Here is a 7,668-nt window from a genome sequence, read left to right on the forward strand (position 1 = left end):
CTGCAAACACCCCAAGGACGGATGCTCCTTGCTTCCACCAGAAGCTGGGGAGAGGCAAGAGAGGATTCTGCCCAGAGTCTCAGAGAGAGCACCGCCCTGCTGACACCTTAGTTTCAGATATCCAACCTCCAGAACTGTGAGAGAATAACTCTCTGCGGTTTTAAACCTGCCAGTTTGTGACACTGAGTTATGGCAGCTCTAGGAAACGCATACAGTTACATACCCAATGTGTACGTGTATGCACCAAGAAATATGAACACAAATGTTCACAGCAGTTATCACGTTCATTATAACAAAACCTGGAAACAGTCCACAGGTCCACGAACAAAACTGTGATGTCCGTCTCCTCCAGCAGTGAAAATATTTGTGGGTGGATGTTGAGTGAGTGCTGAGTGAAAGCAGCCAAACCCAAACTGAGGCCAAATGTGTGATTCCATTTACATAAAGCTCGCACTGCCATTAGGTGTGGGCACGTGTGTAGGTCATAAAACTAGAAGGAAAAGCAAGGAGGACAGGGGCAGTGGTCAGGAAGGATAAGAGGCTCTGGGTTGCTGGTGGTGTCCTATTTTGCGACTTGGGTGGTGATTTCATGAGCAGCTGCTTTGTCATAGATCACTAAGCTGTATACCTTCGTGCACTTTTGTCTGTGCGTGTTATACTTCAAAATAAGGTTTTTACAAAGTAAATGCTACCCCAGGCTGCCCGCCTGGCCACCACACCCAATGAGTGCTGCAGGGCAGCCGAAAACGCTCCTGGCCGTGAGCAGACTCAGCTTCCCAAGTCCATAAACCAAGGACACCGTTTGCGTCCACCTCGACACTAACTGATGTGTGAGCTTGGATGGGTTAATGCCAGTTCCCTATGCCTCAACCCCCTCTGAAGTAAAATGAGGCTAAACCACCTGTGTCTTGCAGGATTCAGGGAGGCAATGCGTCCAGAGGGTTCCTGATGCCGTGAACTACTCACTCCATCTCCCTCATCCTCCCAGCTCTGGCTCCTCTGGCTGTGCAGTCTCTCCAGTGTGTCAGGGGACAGAGCTGCTCGGCCTCAGATGGGGGAATTGGGTCCCATAGGGGAGGATGCAGAGAGGTGAGTCTGGACTCCAGACAAGGGGAAATCGTCCTAAAGGCTGCTAAGTAAGCTCCCCATCACCATGGGACTCCAAGCACAGAATGGAGGACCACCTGACAGCAGCAGCAGAGGGATCCCAGCCCTGGTTGACAGGTGAGTTCCAGTGGTCTTTGGAGCTCTGCTTGCCTGGTAGGATCACTTCACACAGGGCATAATGGAAAGAGCACTGGAGTCTAGAGACCTGAGTTACTGGCTCCTATCCTGGCTGCCTCCTTCAGACAAGTCCCACCTACTCTCAAGGCCATAGTTTTCCCATCTGTTTAATGAAAGGATTGAACTAGCTCAGTGGTTCCCTAATATGGCTGACCACCCCGAGCCCAGGAAGCACGTTAGAAACAGACTATGGCCCCCCTTTAGCCCTGGAGAATCAGAAGGAGCTGGGGACTGCCGGCTTCTCCCAGCTCCTTCCGTTCCAGGGTGCAATGACGGGCAGCCTTTTTCTACTCACAGTGGCCACGAGGGGGCAGGAAAGCCCAAGCAATGCCAATCCTCCATTGGGATGGACGTGCCTTTCTTGGCAAAATTTCCACCCTCTCTCCCTCCCTTCCTCCCCACTCCCCTCCAATTGGATATGATCCTCAGACAATTGAGTGTAGTATTTTCCCTTCTACCCCATGCTTGGAGGATGAAGCTGCATTCCCTAATAAATGGAATATGGAAAGGAATTGACGTGTGTCAGGCATCTTGTTAAGCCAAGGAATTTGCCTTCGTGGATTCATGTGACCGGCATAACAATTGTGTGAGTTGGTATCATCATCCCCACTCTATAGACTGCTAAGGGACTTGTACAAGGTCTCACTAATTAGGGACAGAGTAAGGATCTGAACCCAGGGCCCAGTCAGATTCCAAAGCCTGGAGTCTCTCCTATACCACATGGTGCCCTCCACCTGCAGTTGCTGAAATGCTTACATCCATAACCTCATTGCTGGTCCACCTTGGCCCTGCACGTTAGGCCCAAGAAGGCATAGTTGCATTCACAGGAGGACGCAGATCAGAGAGGGGAAGGAAATTGTCCCCAAACACACCTGAGCTAACAGTGCCACCAGAACAAGAACCCAGGTGTCCTGGCTTCCTTTCCTGGGCAACTAGGGAAGCAGCTAGGCACACAGGCTCTGGAGTCCTACAGAATGGGTTGAAATCCCAGCTCCCCCATGCATAAGCTGTGACCCTGAGAAAGTTGTTGCTCCCTGAGCCTCAGTTTGCTCATCTGTAAAATGAACATGAAATATCCACCTGTAGTAGATGCTGTGTGTCCTTCTCAGCATCCATCATCCTCTCTTCCTAACTAAACCCTGATGGTGTGCAGGCATCTACCCCTCCCCACAAGGTCATGTGACTCAAGGAGGCTGACCCCCATGCCCAGGTCCAGGGTGGAGTCAATGGTCTAATGTAAAACCCAGTCTATTTCCTAGGGGATGGGTCAGGAATAGACCTATGATGAGGTTTGTGGGAAAGTCTTTGGGGAAGGGGTGACTTCTGGGAGAGTTTATGTCTTAAGAGAGATCCTCAGGGGAGAAACGCTTCCTCTTCCTCTGACTATCGTCATGTCTGAAAGGTGACCTCCAACCTGGTGCCATCATCTCGACACCAGCCTGAGAATGAAGCAGCGAGGAGAAGAGCAGAGCAGAGATGGAACTGGATCCTGTCGTCCAGCCACCGACTCATCTGCGGCAGGAGTCCACTCTCCCTCTGGATGCCCAGTTAAATGAGATAATGCGTGGAGTCTGCTGAGTCCAGGTTTCTGTAACTAGACGCTGGGAGGGAGCCTGGAGGGTGCTTGAGGGACGTACCACCTGCTGAGACAAGTCCTGTAAACCGCAGCACCTGGTGCCAGCAAGCACTAAACCAGTAGGAGCTGCTTCTCCTCTGGGGGTTGCCTGTCCACCACAGACACCAGGGTGAAGGCCTGGGCCACTCTGTGCACTGTAGAGTGCTGGCCAAGACCTTGTGCTCTGCAACTGGCCTGCCTGGGTTTAAACCCCAGTAAATCCACTTACTAGATGTGTGACCTTGGGCCGGTCACTTAACATTTCAGTGCCTCTGTTTCCCCACCTGCAAAATGGAGGTGATAATAACAGGACCTACTTCTTGGGGTTATTGTGAGGATTGAATGAGTTGAGACCTGCGAGGCTCCGAGAACAGCGTGTGGCACGTTGTAAGCGCTCAACAGACGTTAGCTGCTATCGTCATATTTGTTCCGAAAAGGTTAGCAAGATCTTAGGTTGGAATTTTTTTGGGCCTCCTGCCTAGTGAGGACAAATGTAGTTCGTTACCTGCGATGGAAGTGCTCCCAGAGTTACCAGAAAGGGGACCTCTTCCAGGGTCCGAGAGTGGGCTCTTGTCTAGCACTCGGAAATGAATTGTCCAAGGAGACACATGTCCTGACAAAGCAAAAAGGCTTTACTGGGAAGGGGCGCTGGGTGGAGAGCAGCGGGTAAGGGAACCCAGGGGAACTGCTCTGCCATGTGGCTGTGGCCCGTAGTCTCAGGATTTATAGTGGTGGGGTTAGCTTTCCGGGTTGTCTCTGGACAGTCGTCTTGCTAGTGCCCATATTTGGTCTGACGCAGGTTCTTCCTGGTGGCGCGCATCTCTCAGTCGACATGGATTCTAGTGTGAGGGTTTCTGGGAGGTTGGCAGGACATATTATGGGCTGGCATCTCCTCCCTCCTTTTGTTACCAACCAGGGTTCTTGGCCTTCCCCAATCAATACAAGTTGACTAGGGGCCAGACAAGAAATTCAGGCAAGGCTTTGCTGGGGCCCCTGCTGCAGCAGGGGTGAGGGAGAACAAACCACAGGTTCCCTTGCTTGCTGGCTCCCCAACAGGGGGCAAGTTTGTTCCTTATATGGGATGAGGGTAGTGGTGCGTCCAGGGGTCGGGCCAGAAGGGTGGCTTAGGTGTTTTGCCCACCCCTTAGGTGGTGTTGTGTGCAGGGGTCATGCGCAGTACCTTGCTTTTGCTCCTGACCCCTATTTTTGTTCCAGGCTCTTCAAAAGTGGCAGTTGGGTTTTTTGGTCTCTGTATCTTTTGGGTCCAGAATTTGCCCCAACTGGGCATGCACACAGCTATTTTTAATCCCATGTAGTTTCTTTGTATTTTGTTGCTGGAGGAGAGGTGTGTCCATGTGCAAGCATTGCGGCACTGCAGCAAAGGGTCCCAGGTCCCAGCCTGTCTCACTTTTGGCCCCCTCCCAAATTCTCCCAGCTAGTTTTCAGCAGCAGCGCTGCCTTCCTTACCGGGACCTCCTGTTGTGAGACAACTCATGCAAGGGGTTATTATTGTGCTTGGCCAGGGTGGGCAGTTTCAGTCAATGGTTCCCTAGCATTAGGAGACCTGGGTTCCAGTTCAGACACTGCCATGAATTTGCTGTGTGACCTTTAGAGAAATATTTCCATCTCTGGGCTCAGGATGGTCAGATGTGCAACAAAGGCAACATGCCCATGAGATCTCTTTAACTGCTGACCTCTCCCGTTGTTCCCTTGGCGTGTCTTTGCTCTGTATCCTGATGTGGGTGAGCCCTGGACCAGCCTCAAGCACCAGGACAGTGGAGGAGCTTGGCAGGTATCTGTGGGTTTGAATCCTTCCTCCCCCTGCTGTCTGGCAGATGAACGAGGAAGTCCTGGGTCCACAGTGAGGTGCAACCTGTTGTAATGCAGCTGCCGTCTTGAAAGTCTTCCTAAATTTTGAACAAGGTGCCCTGCATTTTCATTTTGCACTGGACCCTGCAGATTATGTAGTGGATCCTGGCTTAGATTCATGTGCCTGAGTCCTATGTCCATTCATCGAGCTGCGTATGGGGGACAGCCAGCCACACCCAGACCACATCGACCAAGAGTGGGAAGAACTGGCTCGCCAAAGGCAAATTGAAGCGTTGTAACCAAGAGAAGGGAATGATTGCTACGTGGGCAAAATTAGACAGATGGCCATACCATCATGGAAGTGGGAAAGTTCCAAGGATGTGGGGAAACTCTGTGCTGTCCAGTCTGAACCTCCACAGTGTGTGTGTCTCTGTGGAGAGCATCACACAACCGTATTAGTAATACTCAACCCTTTCCCATGTCAGGTACGGTGCTAAGCTTGTTATATGCACTATCTCGTTTCATCCTCACAGTGACCCTATGACGTGAGTAGTATTAACCTATCGCTAATAATAAGTATTATTAAGTTAATGATTATTAAGTCAATAGTAAGTATTATTAACTTAATGTTAAGAGACATTGTCTCTTCCACCTGTAATGGGACAACCAGCTAAGGAGTCCCACCCACACTCCCTCGATGGGCACAGTGCACTGAGAAGTCCCCCCAACCCCGTGTTCCCGGCAGCCCTGTGCCTCCCCTTCATGGTCCCCATCGCTCCACTGCAACGGGCTGTTACCTGTGTCTCCTCCACACATGGTGAGCTGGAGGTGTGCTGATTCCACCGTGGGGTTCTAGCACCTGGCACAGAACTTGGCTCCTATCAGTAAAGGTGATAAGGACAGAGAATAAAGAAAGGCAGAAGGAAATGCAGACGTTTAAAGGGCTCAACATGGGAATTCTCTTGGCAGTCCAGTGGTTAGGAACTGAAATCCCACAAGCTGCATGGTGTGGCCAAAGAAAAGAAAGGACTCGACGGGGAGAGAGTGAGGTAGAAGGAAGCCAAGTTCGAGGAAGTTCAGAAGGTAAACACCCTAGGTGCGCACATGAGATAAAGTTACATCAGCAAGGATGGAAAAATGCTTACAAATGAAGACCAGCGGAAACAAAGAGACCTAACTGTGCATCAGATTGATGACAGAACTTTGTACAATTTAGTGGAATTTAATCTTACATTTACATGTAGGCATGCTGATGGTGGTGCTGATGTAGTTATTCCAGTACTGTTTTGTGAGTAGTGTATGTAGGTTAAACCAAATATATCATATGGGGTAACAATAATTCTCACACAGTGTGAGAGAAGGGAGCTGAAAATATGGAATGGGGAAGAAAAGAAGAAGCCTTTGCTGCTGTAGATGATCAGCGTGGTCTCTCTGTCTCTTTCTGTCTCTTTCTGTCTCTCTCTCCTCTAAGGGCATGGAAGCAATGCTATTACAGTACAAATCAACACACTTAGCCACCAGATCCTGATATCTAAATACCATTCCCCATTAAAAAATAAACCTGAGCTTCTTAGAGAAGTGGCTGATTCCACGTATGGGGCAGAAAAATTACAAGGTGAGCCTGGAAACTCTGGTTGTCCCAGAAAGCATGGAGGCGCTTAAGAGCTACTGGAGACATAGCTGAGGGACTCCCATTAGCTGAGTCTGAGATCACTGAGCATCCAGAAGAATAATGGTGGTAATGCATCGTAACATAATTGAATAAACCAAACATCGTGGGTCCACGGGGATAACAGAAGGTTAAGGGCGCCACTCAGAGGTGTACCGCTCAGCCTCAGGCCTCCCTCTTTTGTCAAGCAGGCATAAAGGGATAGTTTGAAAGAAGCTGGGGAGACAAAGGCGAGGAACAGTTCTGCATACATAATATTATGAAGTAGAGACTTCATGGTGAGAGAGGAGGCATGAAGCATTTTTCTAAAATGGGAAATTGCACTTAAATTCCAGATTTCCCACTTCCCCCAGGCAATCTGACCACTTCCCATGTGGTAACAAGCAGCTGGAGGGAGCAGCAGTCTTTTGGGGGGGGGGCTCCAGAGTCCCCACCAGTCCTGGCCCCCTTCAGTATGTGTCACCTGCCTGATCCCTGAAAGCATTTGCATTTATGACCACTAGTTAAAACTGCACCTGAGAATTAGTGTCTGCATTAGGAGTCAGGGACGTGTGTGTGTGTGTGTGTGTGTGTGTGTGTGTGTGAGGGGGGAGGGGGGTGTGTGTGTGTGTGTGAGGGGGGAGGGGGGTGTGTGTGTGTGTGTGAGGGGGGAGGGGGGTGTGTGTGTGTGTGTGTGTGTGTGTGTGTGAGGGAGAGTATTTGATTCAACATTTACTAACAGGACAATTGAGAGAATGAAGAGGTAAACTCCCACTTGTGAAGACGATTTGCAGGGACTCTTCGTGGACTTCACTAAAGAACTTGGGCCATCAAATTTCTCTTTCTTAGGCCAGAAACTATCAAACTCTTAGAGGAAAACATAGGCAGAACACTTTATGACATAAATCACAGCAAGATCCTTTTTGACCCACCTCCTAGAGAAATGGAAATAAAAACAAAAATAAACAAATGGGACCTAATGAAACTTCAAAGCTTTTGCACAGCAAAGGAAACCATAAACAAGACCAAAAGACAACCCTCAGAATGGGAGAAAATATTTGCAAATAAAGCAACTGACAAAGGATTAATCTCCAAAATTTACAAGCAGCTCATGCAGCTCAGTGTCAAAAAATCAAACAACCCAATCCAAAAATGGGCGGAAGACCTAAATAGACATTTCTCCAAAGAAGATATACAGATTGCCAACATACACATGAAAGAATGCTCAACATGACTAATCATTAGAGAAATGCAAATCAAAACTACAATGAGATATCATCTCACACCAGTCAGAATAGCCATCATCAAAAAA

Source organism: Neophocaena asiaeorientalis, unplaced genomic scaffold (genome assembly GCF_003031525.2).
Source record: "Neophocaena asiaeorientalis asiaeorientalis breed wild unplaced genomic scaffold, Neophocaena_asiaeorientalis_V1.1 scaffold230, whole genome shotgun sequence".
In the NCBI taxonomy this organism is placed as follows: domain Eukaryota; kingdom Metazoa; phylum Chordata; class Mammalia; order Artiodactyla; family Phocoenidae; genus Neophocaena; species Neophocaena asiaeorientalis.